The sequence below is a fragment of the Coregonus lavaretus genome (genome assembly GCF_964263955.1).
Source record: "Coregonus lavaretus genome assembly, chromosome: 33".
Classification (NCBI taxonomy): domain Eukaryota; kingdom Metazoa; phylum Chordata; class Actinopteri; order Salmoniformes; family Salmonidae; genus Coregonus; species Coregonus lavaretus.
Genome location: NC_140020.1, coordinates 15592111 through 15614882, shown reverse-complemented (window position 1 = coordinate 15614882; position 22772 = coordinate 15592111).

The following is a 22772-nucleotide window of genomic DNA, read 5'->3' as shown; positions in this document are numbered from 1 at the left end:
TTGCTGCAGGATTATTTTGCTGCTTTAGCAAACTGGCTCAAATTAAGATCCTACATCTGTGAGAATGTTGCATTAAAGATTGTGATCTTTATAAACGTATTCCTCATTGTTTTTCAGTCATCCCAGGTATAAAGCAAAGTCAAACGAATACCCATTTAATATTGTATTGTGACCATATTAATATATTGCCATTTAAAGTAAAATGTAAATGTAAATGTAAAGTATTTTTCTTGATACAGTTCTGATGTAATGTCAATGTGTTGCCTGTAACTATAAAGCAATGGCACAACGTGATTAAAACTCAACTATAGACTCTGTGCTCACTCTCAACTGATTGCTTAGGCCAACATGTACACGGCAGATAAAATGGGTGATCTATAGAAAATACAATTTCATAGACAGTCCAATTGAAAACTATTCTGTTTGATGATGTGAGTCTGTCTATTATTCTAGTTAATTTCTTCAATGATATTATATTGTACAACATCCATATCTTCCAGCCATCTGCAAGTACAACTTAAGTGTTAAATTTTCCCCTCCACTAATGCATTGTCAGTGTACTGAGGTTCACATTCATCTTATTTCCTTTCTCCCCTCTTAACCTTTTACCTCAGTGGGCTAAATCAGGGTCACACAGAACGTTTCATGGTAGTCTTAAACAAATCTACTTTGAATCAAAGTATACACCTCACACACATGGTTATGGGCTTAAAAAAAGAAGACACCTGTACCATGTCAGATATAGAGTTGAAATGTTTTCCATCCAAATACTTCACTTTATATACATCACAGAAGACTGATGAAATATAACCAAACTGTGTGACATAGAAACACCAGATTTTTGTCGTAAAAAAAAGTATTTATTAATGAGAAAATTATTAAAGATATCTTTCTACCCATGAGGCTAAAGAGAGTGCTTTTGGTCATTGACTGCAGGAAGGGCTACATCATTCTCTTGTAGATACTGTCAATGCTAATGCTTCAACTTGTCAATGTGAAGACATACTGTATGTCTAAAGGGCATTCAATACCGTACACCAGCAAAAGTGTGTGAAGTATTTGTACAGAGTAGTATTTGACCTTGTCAGGAAGAATATACAGTGCCTTCAGAAAGTACTTTACAGGGAGGTAGCTGCTATGGAATAACACAAATAACACATAACATAAATATCAGATGGAGAAAATAAATATGGGGGAGGAAAAAAAATCTACAACAAAAGAAAGTGTGATGCTGCCACCATATGTTCACTTTCTCAGATGGTCTTTTTGATTGTTTCAGTTTAGCACTGGACAGCTGTAGATTAATATCAGCTTCTGACAAAAGTGATGAAAGACACGAAAGGGGTGGAGGGTCTCGCTCCCTTCCCGGAGAACCACTAACAAAGGACTCTTTTCAGATGGAAGCGTTTTAGCAGTTAATGGGATGAAATGTGCAATTTGCAGGTAAAATAGGCTACATGCAGTGTTTGGGTCAATGAATTAACCTACTGCGTGTAGGCTAAGTGAAAAATGATTGATGAGTTTTAAAACTATCAGTGTGTAGGCTATGTGTTCTTATAACATAATTGTTATTGGTAGCCTACCATCAAAGTGTTGTCTATTCAGCGTCATCTGGGTAAAACAATTGCTTGTTTAAATGGGCTATAGCCTACTAGCATCAACTTGTCTATGTGGCATGTAGACAAAAAAGAGCATTGCATAATAGATTGGTGTGTAGCATAGCCACGGGTTGTAAGGGTGCTGCAGCTGCAAAATCATATTAAATAAATATAAACATCTTTTTACAAAAGTAGTGCACTGGGCCTTTACAACTCCTGTATTAGCGGACTCATACAGCCATCTGCAGCGTGGGAGAAATGTCCCGCCCCCCCCCCCCCCCCCCCCCCCCCCTCCAAACATCTTCCCGCAGTTCGGCTAGGCAATAACAGACCAGTTTTAGTTTGAGTGTGCCACCCAGAACTGTGCGAATAGAAGCCACAAGTCTTGTTTCCAAGCCGTCGGCACCATGTGGGTGACTCTAACCGGTTGCAAAGAGTGCGAGCCAGCTGGTCCTCTGGAACATGCAATGGGACACACGATAGCCTTTCGTGTCGCTATTAGGAATATTTTTGAGGTTAACATATAATCTAAAAGCAGGAACTCATAAATTCTTGGTTGCTACTTAGAGATTGAGCAGAGGTGTCATTCACATTATCCTAAAAACACACAGACCTCCATGTCCTTATGTGGAGAGTGTGATCTGGGGCCAGTTGTCACTATGTGTGACCTTCAGCAGTGGCAGGACAATAAGCGACACCAGATCAGTCAGGTCCAGCACAGCAGACAGCCTATCACAAGACATTTTAATCACTGTGTATATTAATTACTCTAGACTTCTTTTTTAAATATATTTTTTTCAGTGGGGTAGATAAGCTTTAATATTGCAGATAGATTGTGGCTTCCATCAATGTAATTGTCTGCATCATTTCCAATCACCCATATATATTTTTGTAAATATATATACAGTACCAGTCAAAGGTTTGGACACACCTACTCATTCCAGGGTTACTCTTTATTTTTACAATTTTTTACATTGTAGAATAATAGTGAAGACATCAAAACTATGAAATAACACAAAGAATCATGTATTAACCAAAAAAGTGTTAAACAAATCAAAATATATTTTATATTTGAGATTCTTCAAATAGCCACCCTTTGCCTTGATGACAGCTTTGCACACTCTTGTCATTCTCTCAACCAGCTTCACCTGGAATGCTTTTCCAACAGTCTTTAAGGAGTTCCCACATATGCTGATCACTTGTAGGCTGCTTTCCTTCACTCTGCCGTCCGACTCATCCCAAACCATCTCAATTGGGTTGAGATCGGGGAATTGTGGAGGCCAGGTCATCTGATGCAGCACTCCATCACTCTCCTTCTTGGTAAAATAGCCCTTACACAGCCTGGAGGTGTTTTGGGTCATTGTCCTTTTGAAAAACAAATGATAGTCCCACTATGCCCAAACCAGATGGGATGGCGTTTTGCTGCAGAATGCTGTGGTAGCCATGCTGGTTAAGTGTGCCTTGAATTATAAATAAATCACAGACAGTGTCACCAGCAAAGCACCCCCACACCATGACACCTCCTCCTCCATGCTTTACGGTGGGAACTACACATGCGGAGATCATCCGTTCACCCACACCGCATCTCACAAAGACACGGCGGTTTGAACCAAAAATCTCCAATTTGGACTCCAGACCAAAGGACAAATTTCCACTGGTCTAATGTCCATTGCTCGTGTTTATTGGCCCAATCAGGTCTCTTCTTCTTATTGGTGTCCTTTAGTAGTGGTTTCTTTGCAGCAATTCGACCATGAAGGCCTGATTCACACAGTCTCCTCTGAACAGTTGATGTTGAGATGTGTCTGTTACTTGAACTCTGTGAAGCATTTATTTGGGCTGCAATTTCTGAGGCTGGTAACTCGAATGAACGTATCCTCTGCAGCAGAGGTAACTCCGGGTCTTCCATTCCTGTGGCGGTCCTCATGAGAGCCAGTTTCATCATAGCGCTAGATAGTTTTTGCGACTGCACTTGAAGAAACTTTCAAAGTTCTTGAAATTTTCAGTATTGACTGACCATGTCTTAAAGTCATAATGGACTGTCGTTTCTCTTTGCTTATTTGAGCTGTTCTTGCCATAATATGGACATGGTCTTTTACCAAATAGAGCTATCTTCTGTATACTCCCCCCCCCCCCCCCCCCCCCCCCTACATTGTCACAACACCTGATTGGCTCAAACGCATTAAGAAGGAAATTAATTCCACAAATTAACTTTTAAGAAGGATGACCTGTTCATTGAAATGCATTCCAGGTGACTACCTCATGAAGCTGGTTGAGAGATTGCCAAGCGTGTGCAAAGCTGTCATCAAGGCAAAGGGTGGCTATTTGAAGAATCTCAAATATAAAATATATTCTGATTTGTTTAACACTTTTTTGGTTACTACATGATTCCATATGTATTATTTCATAGTTTTGATGTCTTCACTATTATTCTACAATGTAAAACAATTGTAAAAGATAATAAAGAAAAACCCTTGAATGAGTAGGTGTGTCCAAACATTTGACTGGTACTGTATATATATATTTTTTAAATATATTTTCCTTTATTATTTTCCCCTAACCCTACCACCCCTCCCTTAATTGGAGTAAACTAATGGACAACAACACTTAGTCTTCTACTTCCAGCTTATACATACTATATACATTTTACGGACACAGTATATTTTACAATAGTGATCTTTGTTTGTTTTTAGTCCCATCCTTCAGCTACCCTCAATCCCTCCCATCTATCTCTGAAGACCATCCAGTTTTGATTTCTATTTACCATATATTTTTAACTGTGATACTTTAGGCTTCTTTGCACCAATAGGCTATGCTATAGGCCTAAGCCCTATGTCAATTGATTTTTGTACATGGATAGATAGGCTATCATATTACAGCATGCATACTCCAAGAAGAAAAGTTCTTACATTGGCCTTCTCACTATGGTCTCATAAAATTGGAAACCACACTGTGGACAGGTTATTTATGTTTGCCAAGATAGAAGGTATCCATCAACACATACTGTATAATTTTAGTGTGCTTAACATTACATTGCCCCCAGTATAGTTTGTCTCAACCATGCAAAAACATCCTCCACTTCTATAAACCATTGGCACTATTTCAATTTGTTTGGTTAGAATATAATTACCCCTATCAGTTTGCTCAGAATTAAAAAGTGCATCTGATATATTCCACCCTGGATTGAGGCTTGCATTATAATATAACCTTAGAGAGTTGAAACATGATTGTAAACACATGCCAGGCTAAATGACAGAAGGCATTCTGTTTTTCTATTTAGTCCATGAATTAATCACAGTGTGATCTATCTCACACCCTCAACTTCACCATCCCAAGCACTGGCTGCCATGCTCTGCTCGCATTGCCACAGTCAGTTCTCTCTGGGCAGAGTGCCACCGCTCAGATTAGCATTCAGCCTTCTCTCCATCATAGTCATACAGAGTATAGGGCTTGTGGTGGGTCTACCTCTACGTAAACGCAAGACAGGATCACTTACATGTACCACCTGAGAGACTTGTAGTGTGCTACATGCAGCCATGTTGCAGTAATGCCTTATTTTCCAACTCTGTTCATCTTGATTTGAGAGGAGCCCTCATGACCCCTCATGACCCCCACTATAGCATGTCATCTCTTTAGCCTCTGTTTCTTTCTTTGTCTGTCTTTATTTATGGCTCAGGAATCCATCCTTGAATTCAGATGAATTAATGGAGGTTGTTTATGAAAGAAATAAAAACCAATGGTGGGCCCTTGTAATGCGCTGACAGTCAACTATATAAATTAGTGGGCCATCAAAAAGGTCACAGGTCAATAGTTTGAAAAGATAACTATTGACAACCTGAGCAACTCCTACAGTATACAGTATGTCAATAATTCATAAGGTAATATGCCCAATAATCTTTCCAACAATAAAGGCAGGATTAAAAAAATTATTTGTACAGTATACAATCATCTATGTCTGTGAGCTTCCGTTTGTATTTAAACACTTTGATAATACAAATTCCTAGGGATCATATTGTAGAACGTTATTTGCTCAAATTAATTAACGTCGAGGGCCACATAAAACCTCCTGGCGGGGCTCTGTCATGGTATCACTGTTGTAATGCCTGCTACTTGGCCCTCTCACCACAACTGAACAGAGGAGTTGGATGTTGGAGTTTGTGTGATAATGCCTCTCCCTGGTTGTAGAGGAATGCCAACCACGCTAATGCTGAAGTTGTAGAGCAGCTCTCTCTATATGATATTCAGACCATTCACATGTGCCACATGGCTGCCGATTCTCACACCATGGCCATTGGCATTTTTCACATTAGTCAACATAAGCACTACAAATGTGTACTTGGAACCCTGTCCACACAGGAGCATCCTGCTGGTGATATGGAGCAAACTGTTTTTAAAACATGTTTTTATGTGAATAATTTATCCAAGGATGCTATTGATTTGAATGTATTTCAAAGCCAGCAAAACAGAATACTCATCTACATACTACATAGCTAGAGTGACTCAACATCCACCAAGACTATCTGTATTTCTTTAAGTTTGACCTCAAACTGACATTCCATGTCTCAGGATGGACAAAGGATGTTCCTGAACTAACAGCTGATTTAGGACCCTCCAAAGCATTTTAGTCAACTGGTCTGAGGGGGACATGTATTCTCCTTTAGGGTCTACTTTAGAATGGTTTATGACAACAAATGGTGATAGGCACTGATGCCATTTTGAACTCACAAAGATCTGAAGGCATGTGGTTAATCATGTAAAACATACAAGGGTCGTTCCACGAAATGAGTTCCTTTCGGGTAGTGAAAAAGAAAAAGAAAAACGCCACACACTGCTGCTCATGCTCCCAGGTGATTTTATTATAACAACGTTTCGACCGTTAGGTCTTCATCAAATAAAATAAAATAAAATAAAATTTTATTTGCCACATGCGCCGAATACAACAGGTGTAGACATTACCGTGAAATGCTTACTTACAAACCTTAACCAACAATGCATTTATTTCTTAATAAAAAAGTAAAATAAAACAACAACAACAAAAAAAGTGTTGAGAAAAAAAGAGCAGAAGTAAAATAAAATAACAGTAGGGAGGCTATATACAGGGCGGTACTGGTGCAGAGTCAATGTGCGGGGGCACCAGCTAGTTGAGGTAGTTGAGGTAATATGTACATGTGGGTAGAGTTAAAGTGACTATGCATAAATAATTAACAGAGTAGCAGCAGCGTAAAAATATGGGGTGGGGGTGTAAATAGTCCGGGTAGCCATGATTAGCTGTTCAGGAGTCTTATGGCTTGGGGATAGAAGCTGTTGAGAATCCTTTTGGACCTAGACTTGGCGCTTCGGTACCGCTTGCCGTGCGGTAGCAGAGAGAACAGTCTATGACTAGGGTGGCTGGAGTCTTTGACAATTTTGAGGGCCTTCCTCTGACACTGCCTGGTATAGAGGTCCTGGATGGCAGGAAGCTTGGCCCCAGTGTCACGCCCTGGCTCTGGGACTCTTATATGTTGAGCCAGGGTGTGTAGATTCTATGTGTTTGTGTTTCTATGTTAGGATCTAGTTCATGTGTATCTATGTTGGCCGGGGTGGTTCTCAATCAGAGGCAACGAGAATCAGCTGTTGCTTGTTGTCTCTGATTGGGACCATACTTAGGCAGCCTGTTTGGCACAGTGTATTGTGGGATCTTGTTCCGTGTATGGTTAGTGTTTGTTACCAAGGACTTCACGTATCGTTTTGTTGTTTTTGTTCGTGTGGTGAATATAATAAAGTATGTTCGCATTCCACGCTGCGCATTGGTCTACTCCTTTCGACGATCGTGACACCCAGTGATGTACTGGGCCGTACGCACTACCCTCTGTAGTGCCTTGCGTCGGAACCCGAGCAGTTGCCATACCAGGCGGTGATGCAACCAGTCAGGATGCTCTCGATGGTGCAGCTGTAGAACTTTTCGATTCAGGCATCCATATACCAGATGGGGGTGGAAGGTCCTATATATAGGGGCAGTGCTCAGTGACATCACTCCCTGAAAAAGGAAGTAAAAATATATAATATAGGTTCACAATATCAACATTCAATATATCAAAATATATGAGCATACATGAGGAATGTGATCAATATTTTGGGTAGTGTAACCTGGCGAAAAATATATATTTTATTTCATCTATTAAAAGCCAAATAAAGTAACAGGGTTGACCGTAACAGGCTTGACGATGTCATCTTAAATCAGCCATAGGGATTGATGTGTAATGCTCGACCCTGTCAGGGTTGAGTGTAGAGGTAACGTGGAATCACACGCAGGACACACAGAGGTTCGAAACAGATGTCTTAGTGAAGTCCAAGGAAACAAGCCAACCACGGCAACAGGCCACAGGCGAACAATAACGCACACTGGTAAGTACCAAAAATAAAAGCGCACAACGTGCGGGACTCTCTCTAACAAAACGAATACAGAGAGAACAGAACAGCGAACTAATACAACACGTGACATCGAACAATTACACACAACACCTGACCAAACACAAGAGAACTAAATAGGACGCATAATGAACACTAACAAGGAACAGGTGTAACAAACAGACAAAACCAATCAAACATAGAAACATAGAACGGTGGCAGCTAGTACTCCGGAGACGACGACCGCCGAAGCCTGCCCGAACAAGGAGAAGGAGCAGCCTCGGCCGAAACCGTGACAGACCCATTAAGTATTCCACCACAAAACACCAGAAAATTGCCAAAAAGAGTAGAACCAGCTCACCTGCTTTTACACTATGATTTTACGATTATTATCGTATCAAATTATTTAAAAAGGAATAGTTTCACCATATTAAAACAAGATTTCCGTTCATGTAACAGAGTTGACCTTAAAATGAGGGACAGATTTTCTTACCTTAAAATAAATCACTAATCACATGAAATAAATATTAACACACACACAGACTAAATAACTCAAAATCTGTGGGGCAGAATCTGTGGGGAAGAAGTTTCTACTTTTACTTAAATGTCTAATTGTACTACTTTTACTTTGCACCAATGCACATCCATCTCAGCACTGATCTATGAAAGTGAGAATATCCTATTTCACTGCAGCGCTCACTGTTTGCATGTTAACTGGGCTGGAACACTCCTAACAATGGAAATGAATCCTCATGTCTTGTTCTAGGAATTCCTCACATATCTAATACACTTTGCTACAGTCCTCTGGATGGGAGAAACCAAGTCAGTGGTTACAAACGACTGACAAAATGACACTGGAAGGTAAAAGATCTTGGCCTTAAAGACAAATTGTTGACATGGGAGGGAGTATTTTGTGTGGAGCTCTGATGGACACAAGCACCGTCTAAAACAATGGATGGGGGACCGACAATGAAATCGAAGAAAAACACACTTTCAAGTCCAACCGTCAAAGGCAGAGTAAAAGCTTCAGAGCTGTAAACTTTAGCCACAAAGGGATTGACTTTCCACCTGCAGCCTGAGGAAGAAATCACTGGTTTTATTCCATAGCTGTATTTAGCTTTTTCCTCTCCATAGCCTGCCACTTTAGCCAACAACAACTGTCATCTTCCCCCCTGGAGTGTGTACAGTGAGATAGACTGTAACTGAATGTGAGTTTACACACAAACACAGAGTTTCTCTGGAACTGGAGCCACTTGGTGAAATACATGCATCAACAAAGTCATTGACAACCCACATTAACAAATCACAAATTGTATGATCTTGTTGTCAGAATCTGCAATTACTGACCAGAAACGTGGGACATTAAAGGAGAGAAGAAAAAGTAGGGAGTATGGAAAAACAGCTGTGGTGGTCGTCGGCCAAGACTCCACTGCCAAAACTGTCAGTTGCTGAATAAAACAGTTATTTTTGGAAAACATACCGTAGGGTGATTTTTATTGAGGTTTGTTTATGCCTCTTTTGGGTAAATTACAACACTGTCATCTGTGAACTTGAAAATGCCAACAATGTATACAAAATACATGCCAATATGAAGTTCATTTATACTTATTGAGATCCATTACATGCTTTTACATTTTTAGCAAACATATTTAGCAGACTTTCAGGTGTACCTATCTAGAGCGTCTGATTTATTAGAACAGATAGAAGAGCCATTATCTATCAGAATCCCCTAGAGCAGGGGTATTCAACTCTTACCCTATGAGGTCCGGAGCCTGCTGGTTTTCTGTTCTACCTGACAATTAATTGCACACACCTGGTGTCCCAGGTCTAAATCAGTCCCTGATTAGAGGGGAACAATGAAAAAAAGCAATGGAACTGTCTTATAGGTCCAGAGTTCAGTTTGAGGGCCCTAGAGAGTACATTTTCAGTTCACTGAATATTCCATAGTTAGCTGATATGGATCAGGCCTTGCATAAAATATACATTTTTTTAAAAACTCAAATGCAGTAAATGCATTTATTTTCATACACTTTCATCTAGAGCTCAGATTGAATTCCCCTGCTTGGTGTGATTACTTCCCCTTTAAATTGTATGTATACAGAGGACCACCTCCCAGTGGGATATAATTTGAGGCAGGGTTTAAAGTGATGTGCCACACATTGAGCACCAGGATTAAAGGACCACTTAATTTCTGCAAATTAAGACGGCAGATTGAGATGGAAAACTCTGATTTTCAGAGGGAAGCAGCTGGTTAAATAAATCATACTCATATGAGCGGAGGTGAGCTTATACAGTGTGCTGCTCCAATTTCATACACCCCCTCAGTGCATTCTGACCACCTCTACTTATACTCACTGCCTCCAAAGGCGGAAAATCACACACAACCAAACTAACACACATGTACCCGAGTCGCTCTTTTAGTGCCATCAAGCACAAGCAGGGCAGCAGTTCAGATGGCGTGAAAGGGTCTACAGTGCCTTCAGAAAGTATTCATACCCCTTGACTTATTCAACATTTTGTTGTGTTACAGCCTGAATTCAAAATTGAGTAAATTTATTTTTTTTCTCTCACCCATCTACACACAATACCCCATAATGACAAAGTGAAAACATGTTTTTAGACATTTTAGCAAATCTATTGAAAATGAAATACAGAAATATTTCATATACAGTGGCCTAAAGTACTTAAGTAAAACGATTTTGAAGTACTACCTAAGTCATTTTTTGGGTATCTGTACTTTACTTTTCTATTTATATTTTTGACAACGTTTGCTTTTACTTCACTACATTCCTAAAGAAAATATGTACGTTTTACTCCCATACATTTTCCCTGACACCCAAAAGTACTTGTTACATTTCGAATGCTCAGGCAGGACAATATCAATATAACGCGTTGTAATCCCTACTGCCTCTGATCTGGCGGACTCACTAAACACAAATACTGCGTTTGTAAATGATGTCTGAGTGTTGGAGTGTGCCCCTGTCTGTCCGTAAATAAATAGAAAACAAGAAAATGATGTCATCTGGTTTGCTTAATGTAAGGAATTTGATGTATAGCATTTACTTTTACTTTAGACTTTTACTCAAGTATGACAATTTAGTACTTTTTCCACCACTGTACTTAAAGGGATACTTTGGGATTTTGGGAATGAGGTCCTTTATCTACTTCCCCCTGAGTCAGATGAACTTGTGGATACCATTTTTATTTTAAAGTAAATGCTATCGCTTTAAGTATATTTAAAACCAGATACTTTTAGACTTTTACTCAAGTAGTATTTTACTGGGTTACTTTCACTTTTCCTTGAGTCATTTTCTATTAAGTTATATTCACTTTTACTCAAGTATGACGATTTGGTACTTTTTCCACCACTGCAAATTTACATAAGTATTCACACCCCTGACACATGTTAGTATCACCTTTGGCAGCAATTACAGCTGTGAGTCTTTCTGGGTAAATCTCTAAGAGCTTTACACACCTGGATTGTACACTATTTGCACATTATCTTTTTTTTAATTATTCAAGCTCTGTCAAGTTGGTTGTTGATCATTGCCAGACAGCCATTTTCAAGTCTTGCATAGATTTTCAAGCCGATTTAAGTCAAAACTATAACTTGGCTACTCAAGAACATTCAATGTTGTCTTGGTAAGAAACTCCAGTGTAGATTTGGACTTGTGTTTTAGGTTATTGTCCTGCTGAAGGGTTTTCCTATAGGATTTTGCCTGTGCTTAGCTTTATTCAGTTTATTTTCATTTAAAAACTCCCTAGTCTTTACCGATGACAAGCATACCCATAACATAATGCATCCACCACCATGCTTAAAATATGCAGAGTGGTACTCAGTGATGTGTTGTGTTGGATTTGCCCCAAACATAACGCTTTGTACTCAGGACATAAAGTTCATTTCTTTGCCAAATGTTTTGCACTTTTACTTTAGTGCCTTATTGCAAACAGGATACATGTCTTGGAATATTTTTTTTCTGTACAGGCTTCCTTCTTTTCACTCGGTCATTTAGGTTAGGTTTGTGGAGTAACTACAATGTTGTTGATTCATCCTCAGTTTTCTGCTATCACAGCCATTAAACTCTGTAACTGTTTTAATGTCACCATTGGCCTCGTGGTGAAATCCCATCTACCAAGAGGTGCCCTTCTTTGCGAGGCATTGGAAAACCTCCCTGGTCTTTGTGGTTGAATCTGTGTTTGAAATTCATTGCTCGACTGAGGGACCTTACAGATAATTGTATGTGTGGGGTACAGCGATGAGGTTGTCATTCAAAATCATGTTAAACACTATTATTGCACACAGAGAGTCCCATGCAATTTATTATGTGACTTGTTAAGCACATTTTTACTCCTGAACTTATTGACTCCAGACATTTCAGCTTTTCAATTTAAATTAACTTGTAAAAAAATTTATAAAAACATAATTTCACTTTGACATTATCGGGTATTGTGTGTAGGCCAGTGACACAAAATCTAAATGTTAATCAATTTTAAATTCAGGCTGTAACACAACAAAATGAGGAAAAAGTCAAGGGGTGTGAATACTTTCTGAAGGCACTGTAAGTGGATAAGCTGTGCCTGGTCAGCCGGCCTCTAAGATGGCTGGCACCTACAGTACACTCTTGGTCGGCCTGATTTACGAGACTCTGTGGCTCCGTCTGTCCAGTGTGCTGTGCTACAGGGGAACAGCAGCACGACCACTGGGTCCTCCGGACCAGCTGTTTCAGAAGCTCTCAGAGGCAGTGAATGTTTGCCCTCTGGACGAGCTCCCTCTGCCAAAATGTCAGTGTCAAATTGTATCTGTAGGATAATTTGTTCCCATCAATTGCAATCACTTTATTTTTAAGATGATGGACACTGCGTCTGCACCGGCCACCAGATTCTTTGAACTGTGCGGTTTGTGAGTAGTAGTATATCTCCCTTCTAAAAGAGGCAGACCCTGTCTGACAGATATGTTTTTACTGTATATATTACTGTAGTCTTTGTTTGATTTTTGAAATCGTTTTTTTTGGTAAAGATTCTTTGTATTTTACCGTAGTCTTTGTTAGATTTTTTTAATCGTTCTTTGGTAAAGATTCTTCCTATTTTACTGTAATCTTTGTTTGATTTTTTAAAATAGATTTTTTGTTAAAGATTCTTTATATTTTGTTGTAGTTGTTTGATTTTTGAAATAGTTTTTTGGTAGAGATTCTTTATGTTTTATTGTAGTTGTTTGATTTTTGAAATAGGTTTATTGGTAAAGATTCTTTATATTTTAATGTAGTCTGTTAGATTTTTTAAATAGTATTTTTTTGTTAGAAGTTTTTTATATTTTACTGTAGTCTTTGTTTGATTTATTAAATTGTTTTTTTGGTAAAGGTTGTTTATTGGTAAAGATTATTGATATTTTACCGTAGTCTTTGTTTAATTTTTGAAATAGTTTTTTGGAAAGATTCGTATATTTTTAAAGTTAATTTCCTGCAATTCTGCACATTTTGCCATGGGGCATAGAGAAAATGTTGCAATTTTAAAGCAAGTTTGCTGCAATTCTACACATTTTGCCATGAGGTGGAGAGAAGATTTAGCAATTTCATAACAAATTGCATGCAATTCTACTCATTTTGCGATGGGGCAGAGAGACAAATTAGCAGTTTTACAGCTAATTTCCTGCAATTCTACACATATTGCCATAGGGTAAGGAAAAATGTTGGCAGTTTTAATATGATTTCTGAGTGAGAGTGACACCCCAGTCGATAATTCGACCATGATTACTACAATTTTGATAGCTGGCCGCTAAACTAATTTACCAATCCCAAAACATTTAGCTGACATGGGCTAATTGAGTGACTGTCAGCGACTGACATAACAAGAGAAAAACTGCTGATGCACAACCAAATTTCGAAATTGCACCTTGTATATTCTACTACTCTAACTCTCAACAGTAAGTTGAGACCCCGACTCAGTTCTTTAAAAAAATCTTTAGTTTACTTTGACCTGAATACATGAGGGGAGTGGAAAGTTGCCATACCACAGGAGCACTCTGACATAGATAATGTATTTGAGGAACAACATGTTGATTTCTGTTTGTTGCTGTAATTGATCATGTACAAGAATCAAACAATGTGTTTGCATGTGTGCGTGTGGGTGTTGGTGTAGGTGTGAGGATCATAGGGGAACACAGAGAGAAAAAAGGGCCTCTCTCTCACACCTTTAGACCTGCGCTGTCCGTCCATGGTGGGTGAGGAATGTTAAGAGCCGGGGAGCTAGAGTGCTGGATCCTACACAATGCCAGGATTAAGTATCAGCTATTCCAAATGTCAACAATTCTTAACTCTCCAAAGCCACAGCACTTTTTCATGTCCCATGACCTCTGGACTTGCTGTGATAATGGTAAACAAACATGGTCTTACCTGGCCAGGTAACATAAAACCCCCCAACTTCCTGCTCTGGCACCCCTTAGAGCCCAGGTCCAAGCTCCCCTACCATTAGGGTTGTTCCCCGGGAGTGGGGGGGCTTTGGGAAGCGATGGGGGGGTGCCTGGGGGAGGCATAATGGAGCTCAACAGTCAGAGCGGCAAAGAGGGGAGGAAACGACAGAAGAGAGGAAAGAGTAGGGGATGAGAAGAGATTGGTGAGGTGTGAAGGTGAGGTATGCTGAGAGCACTTCACCTGCGAGGAGCCTCCACAAGCTTAGGAAAATAGTAGAGCCTGACAGGTGATCGATAGAGACAAGAAGAACAGAGTGGGTCTGGGAGGTTAGACTAGAAGAGGGTAGACAGAGGGGAGGAAGCGCATAGAGGATTTGTCTTTCTTTGTGAGGGGGTTGTTTGATAAGAACATTCAGATTTAGATGATTGTCCTCGATATGAGAGCAGTGTTAATGTCAGAGGAGCCAAAGATTACATAGGTTTCATATGTAGAGCAAAGAACATAAACAAGTGACATGTTTGAAGGCCTTATTTAAGTATGTAGAGCAATACCTTTTTAAAAATGTTTTATTACAAACAACAAAAACAAAACATCAACATAAATACATTAACTCAACAACATCAACAAAACAACAACTAAAATGATCACATGACTGGCAAACAGGAGCACATTTAACTCGAGACCTTTCCTATGTACTCAGGCCCATCCCTCTTGAAGTATTATTTGGTCCCACTTGTCATTACGATCTTGAGACCTCCCATTTTCTTTTGCAATCATGTATAAGAGTGTTTGACAGTTATTTTGAATGAATCCAATACCAACAAACTTTCCATGACAGACTGACCAGGTGAATCCAGGTGAAAGCTATGATCCCTTATTGATGTCACTTGTTAAATCCACTTCAATCAGGGGAGGAGACAGGTTAAAGAATACTTTTTATGCCTTGAGACAATTGAGAAATGGATTGTGTATGTGTGCCATTCAGAGGATGAATGGGCAAGACAAAATATTTAAGCGCTCTTGAACAGGGTATGGTAGAACGTGCCAGGCATACCAGTTTGAGTGTGTCAAACAGAGAGGGTCTGTTTGAAGAACTTCAACGATTCTGGGTTTTTCACACTCAACAGTTTCCTGTGTGTATCAAGAATGGTCCAACACCCAAAGGACATCCAGCCAACTTAACACAACTTTGGGATGCATTGGAGTCAACATGGACCAGCATCCCTGTGGAACACTTTCAACACCTTGTAGAGTCCATATCCCAACGAATTGCAGGCTGTTCTGAGGGCAAAGGTGTTCCTAATGTTTTGTACACTCAGTGTATAAGTGATGTTACATCGTGCACACAGAGTTGATGGTTTATGGGAAGGGGGGTCCAGTACGCTGATTCAATGTGTTTTTTAATGTCAACCCAAACCATGCAACACAGTCACACCCCGCTCTGTCTGTTACTGGGCAGCTCCCTGGTACTGTAACTGTATGGAATTGGATTTACAGTACAGCCTTCATTCATACATAGGGATTTTAAGTCTCGTGGTTGGGCCCATTCAGGAGAATCACCTTATGATCTTAGCAGCAAACATTGGACTCCGTTTTCTGTGCATTTCAAGTTCAGGGACTGTAACAACAGCCTGCTAAACGTTTAATTCAATGGTATGATTTATACATGAACATTTATAACTGACTGCTAAAATATCAAAAACATGATCTGGTTGGGCCATATCTCATGTAAGACGAAGGACATCCTGTGAGCTACGTTGGCTGTTATATACAACCTTTCCGTGATAGAGCTATGCAGGTTGGCAGTGAGAAAGTGAGAACACGTGGTGCAAAGTGAAGGAGGAAGACAACACAGGGGCAAGGATTGACGCTGAAATGCTACTGGTTGTGGCACACGTAGGCCCAGTGTTGGCCAGGACACAGCCGGGCCGCGGCCGGTTCTGATGAACAGGTGGGCATAGCGCCTGTCAGCCTACTGGAGATTGATGCTGTGGGTTAGTGCGAGGCCGGGTATTCTCTTACAGCGTGGACAGCTGTGCTGGGCTCTGCCTCGATGTGTTGTCTTTTACAACAACGGGACACTCTGGAGCCTTGGGTAATGGGCCAGTTGAACTCTGAGGGCCTTCTGAGTCAGGGACGGATTGTTGCACCCTCTCTCTCGTAGTTTATTTGATTGTCTGAAGGTTGATATACAGTGTGAAGGGGATAGTTGCCATTGAGAAAGACGCTTCTAGAATAAAGGAGTCATACAATAATAGTCCTCATGATTCTCATGAAGATTAATTTCAACATGTGTTGTACCCAATAAACCTGGCCTATGTTACTAAACTAAACCAAACTAGCATTATAGAATAATTTGGTCACACTTTGCATTACACAGGCCTTGTGCCAGAGGTACAGCAATAGAATATCCTATGTAATTACTGTGTTATATGACAGGACTGAAGCATGTAATTACAGAGTACCTATTCAATTTTTTTCTATATGTTATACAGAGCATTTTTGCTTTCATTTGTTTGTGTTTATGTGTTAAACCAAATTAACAGAAGTAAGTTCTATGTAATCACATACTTTTCTTTCTTTGACGATTTTTTCCTTATTTGATCTGGAAACAACACGGACTGTCTGCTCTGCCCTTCTACCTTTATGTGCTACCATGAATAACAAGAATATAATAGATTTTGTTTATTGGGAGTGCAACATTTTTAGAATTACTTGTCTTATTTGACAGCAAGGCAAGTACAGTATATAGGTACAGAACCATCAGAAACACCATTTCATGTTCAGTCCTAAATAAGTTAAAATAGGTTCTCTTTTGAGTTTCTTCTATCAAAGCTTTGCAATTAAGAAACCTGAGCAAGTGAATCTGTGTGGCCGACCGGTAATGATCAACATGCCAGTTTGTGGGTTTGCAAGCTTGGGTGAATTAAAAATCCATATCCCTCAAATCTCTACATTACAGTGGCTTGCGAAAGTATTCACCCCCCTTGGCATTTTTCCTATTTTGTTGCCTTACAACCTGGAATTAAAATTGATTTTTGGGGGGTTTGTATCATTTGATTTACACAACATGCCTACCACTTTGAAAATGCTAAATATTTGTTATTGTGAAACAAACAAGAAATAAGACCAAAAAAATTAAAACTTGAGCGTGCATAACTATTCACCTCCCCAAAGTCAATACTTTGTAGAGCCACCTTTTGCAGCAATTACAGCTGCAAGTCTCTTGGGGTATGTCTCTATAAGCTTGGCACATCTAGCCACTGGGATTTTTGCCCATTCTTCAAGGCAAAACTGCTCCAGCTCCAGTTGGATGGGTTCCGCTGGTGTACAGCAATCTTTAAGTCATACCACAGATTCTCAATTGGATTGAGGTCTGGGCTTTGACTAAGCCATTCCAATACATTTAAATGTTTCCCCTTAAACTACTCGAGTGTTGCTTTAGCAGTATTCTTAGGGACATTGTCCTGCTGGAAGGTGAACCTCCATCCCAGTCTCAAATCTCTGGAAGACTGAAACAGGTTTCCCTCAAGAATTTCCCTGTATTTAGCGCAATCCATCATTCCTTCAATTCTGACCAGTTTCCCAGTCCCTGCTGATGAAAAACATCCCCACAGCATGATGCTGCCACAACCATGCTTCACTATGGGGATGGTGTTCTCGGGGTAATGAGAGGTGTTGGGTTTGCGCCAGACATAGCGTTTTCCTTGATGGCCAAAAAGCTCAATTTTAGTCTTATCTGACCAGAGTACCTTCTTCCATATGTTTGGGGAGTCTCCCACATGCCTTTTGGCGAACACTAAACGTGTTTGCTTATTTGTTTCTTTAAGCAATGGCTTTTTTTCTGGCCACTCTTCCGTAAAACCCAGCTCTGTGGAGTGTACGGCTTAAAGTGGTCCTATGGACAGATACTCCAATCTCCGCTGTGGAGCTTTGCAGTTCCTTCAGGGTTATCTTTGGTCTCTTTGTTGCCTCTCTGATTAATGCCCTCCTTGCCTGGTCCGTGAGTTTAGGTGGGTGGCCCTCTCTTGGCAGGTTTGTTGTGGTGCCATATTCTTTCAATTGTTTAATAATGGATTTAATGGTGCTCCATGGGATGTTAAAAGTTTCAGATTTTTTTTTATAACCCAACCCTGATCTGTACTTCTTTATTTAACTAATTATGTGACTTCTGGAGGTAATTGGTTGCACCAGATCTTATTTAGGGGCTTCATAGCAAAGGGGGTGAATACATATACACGCACCACTTTTCTGTTATTTATTTTTTAGAAGTCTTTGAAACAAGTAATTTTTTTCATTTCACTTCACCAATTTGGACTATTTTGTGTATGTCCATTACATGAAATCCAAATAAAAATCCAATTAAATTACAGGTTGTAATGCAAAAAAATAGGAAAAACGCCAAGGAGGATGAATACATTTGCAAGGCACTGTAGCTTGTTGCCCCCTGTCTCTGCTGCAGGGATGAAGGTGTGCTGGGGACAGCTGTATTTAAACTCTCCCTTGGTGTTGTCCAATCTCAACAACAATATCTCAAAGGACGATTCACTTCAGTGTTGCACACAGAGGAAGGCTATATACACAGGTCTGGGATAAATAAAAAATCCACTTATTTTTGTCAATGGAACCCATTGGAACACATTTGAACCCCTGTAAGAGACGTCAGCATCACAGTAATTACACAAGTAACAGCTTCTCTATGGCATGGAATGTCTTTGTTGCCAGTTGAGGCCTTCACCCGTTTTCAGTCTGAAATTAAAACATTAAAGAATTCTAAAACCTCAGCCGTATTCGGCTGCAGTGGTGCCTCTCTCTGGGCCTGTCCCAAATGGCACCCTATTCCCTATATAGTGCACTACTTTTGACCAGAGCCCTATGGGCCCTGGTCAAAAGTAGTGCACAACATATGGAATAGGATGCCATTTGGGATGGAGACTCTGGCAGTCTCTACACACATTTATACTGGAAATGAACAGAGGAAGAATTTCTGAAGAGTTCAGTGATCTACATTTCTACATGAAATCTTCCCCGACACATATTTCTTAGCTATTCTATCTTTGCATTGATCTTGTAACTTGTAATGATAAAAGTCAGTCACAGTGTACTACTCATATCCCAAATCCAGATCTCACAAACCAATGTGGCATTGTTGGAACACCAGTTTTAGGGGCTACAATATTGCATGATTATTTTGGAGCTGCTGCTGCTAACAATGGGACAGAGTACCTTCAGACTACCTGTCCTCTGTCAGCTCACACTTCCTCCAGCTCAAGGCTTTTATTGGTTAACACAAAATCCTTCTGTCCTTCCTTCTTTTCCATATTCAACTATAGAAATCGTATCAAATATATTGCTGCAGTATAGGGTTGAGTTCAAAGATGGAAGCAGGAGTGCATGAAAGAGTGCAGGAGTGCAGGAGTCCCTTTCATCCCTGGAAGACAGACCCTTCTCCTTCTGTTGGCTTTTAAAAAGCCTAATCTGAAAGTCCAAACAGATAGGAGAGTTGTACGACAGAACAGCACCAATAAGACTGACAATCAGTACCTCATTCCTAATCGGCCATGTGATAACATGCGGTTTGTATATCACTTACATCTGTCTTGTATTGTGTTAAATTGACCTTCATCATTATGCCCAACAAAACATAAGACATCAAACAAGCACTGTCTTGATGATAATGGTCGGTTTCATTCTGTGAGTCTAAGTCTATATGAAAGATTTAGCTTACAGCTATGACTTGCATTCCACCGCATGGTGGTTTATGTAACAAGCACTTATCAAGTGGTAATATTTTCATTGTCAGTCAAGAGGACTTAATGGGTAGTGTGAGATTGTTTACAGATCCCTGCTATGATCTGGTAAGATAGCTGCATTTGAACACAATGTGAGTGTGTGATGGCTTCAAGAGTATGAAATTAGGTATAAGTAAATCGTTTTTGTATGATAAAGTGGGGACCCTACCAGGTAAAATACTCCCTCTGCCACCCTGCTTTTGCACGCCCACTCATCTCGTCTGTGTCTAAAACAGAGATACTGTAGGAATTGAGTTTACGAGAGGACTGTCAGCACCTGTGCCTACAGGAATAATGTCAAGGCTAAACAGGTATAACCCCTGATTCCCCTATCAGAGAAGTGAGCCCCACTCAGCCACCTCCAGCAATGACTGAAATTACAAATTACTCGGTATAGCCCAAAACCAGCGAGTCACGCCACAAATCCTCTTGTCAAGAAGCTGTCTTATGTTATGGCCAGCTTTCATGTTTCAACTACTGACAGTCACATCCGCAGTAGAAAGAGACATAACAACCAAGGTCTCAACAGCATTCCATCTTTGTTTTCAGAGAACTGATATATTGCAGCTATGTCTGCAATCTTCTTGTTAATTAAGGGGAAAATGTGCTCAATATACCAATGTACAAACAACATACAAAAAGTAGAATTCAGAGGTGCTGGACAGTTCGCTTGTTGACAGATAAGTGGTTTGTGATATGGCACAGCATTCTGGCTTATGTTTTTATTCATGTTTGTCCATGCATTTTTGTGCCTTGCAAGTTTTGTGCCATTCTATTTTCCATGGCTTAGCATTTATATAGCCAATATAGCTATTCACAAGTTGAATTTAAAATAAACAGTTTACTATCAAATTGTTTTGATTTGGGATTTATAGGGGCAATCTGCAGTTGCTGCATCCATTTCTGGACTCTTATATTAATTATATACAGTTGAAGTCGGATATTTACATACACCTTAGCCAAATACATTTAAACTAGGTTCTTCACAATTCCTGACATTTAATCCTAGTAAAAATTCCCTGTCTTAGTTCAGTTAGGATCACCACTTGATTTTAAGAATGTCAGAATAATAGTAGATAGAATGATTTCTTTCAGCTTTTATTTCTTTCATCACATTCCCAGTGGGTCAGAAGTTTACATACACTCAATTATTATTTGGTAGCATTGCCTTTAAATTTAACTTTGGTCAAACGTTTTGGGTAGCCTTCCACAAGCTTCCCACAATAAGTTGGGTGAATTTTGGCCCAATCCTCCTGACAGAGCTGGTAACTGAGTCAGGTTTGTAGGCCTCCTTGCTCGCACACACTTTTTCAGTTATGCCCACACATTTTCTATAGGATTGAGGTCAGGGCTTTGTGATGGCCACTCAAATACCTTGACTTTGTTGTCCTTAAGCCATTTTGCCACAACTTTGGAAGTATGCTTGGGGTCATTGTCCATTTGGAAGACCCATTTGTGACCAAGCTTTAACTTCCTGACTGATGTCTTGAGATGTTGCTTCAATATATCCACATAATTTTCCTTCCCCTGATGCCATCTATTTTGTGAAGTGCACCAGTCCTTCCTGCAGCAAAGCACTCCCACAGCATGATGCTGCCACCCCTGTGCTTCACGGTTGGGATGGTGTTCTTCGGCTTGCAAGCCTTCCCCTTTTTCCTCCAAACATAACGATGGTCATTATGGCCAAACAGTTCTATTTTTGTTTCATCAGACCAGAGGACATTTCTCCAAAAAGTACGATCTTTGTCCCCATGTGCAGGTGCAAACCGTGGTTTGGCTTTTTTATGGCGGTTTTGGAGCAGTGGCTTCTTCCTTGCTGAGCAGCCTTTCAGGTTATGTCGATATAGGACTAGTTTTTACTGTGGATATAGATACTTTTGTACCTGTTTCCTCCAGCATCTTCACAAGGTCCTTTGCTGTTGTTCTGGGATTTATTTGCACTAGAAGCACCAAAGTACGTTAATCTCTAGGAGACAGAACGCGTCTTCTTCCTGAGCTGTATGACAGCTGCGTGGTCCCATGGTGTTTATACTTGCGTACTATTGTTTGTACAGATGAACGTGGTACCTTCAGGCATTTGGAAATTGCTCCCCAGGATGAACGAGACTTGTGGAGGTCTACAATTTTTTTTCTGAGGTCTTGTCTGATTTCTTTTCATTTTCCCATGATGTCAAGCAAAGAGACACTGAGTTTGAAGGTAGGCCTTGAAATACATCCACAGTTACACCTCCAATTGACTAAAATGATGTAAATTAGCCTATCAGAAGCTTCTAAAGCCATGACATCATTTTCTGGAATTTTCCAAGCTGTTTAAAGGCACAGTCAACTTAGTGTATGTAAACTTCTGACCCACTGGAATTGTGATACAGTGAATTATAAGTGAAATAATCTGTCTGTAAACAATTGTTGGAAAAATTACTTGTGTCATGCACAAAGTAGATGTCCTAACCGACTTGCCAAAACTATAGTTTGTTAATAAGACATTTGTGGAGTGGTTGAAAAACGAGTTTTAATGACTCCAACCTAAGTGTATGTAAACTTCCGACTTCAACTGTATACCCATTGATTCTTGAAGAATATACACTGTACCT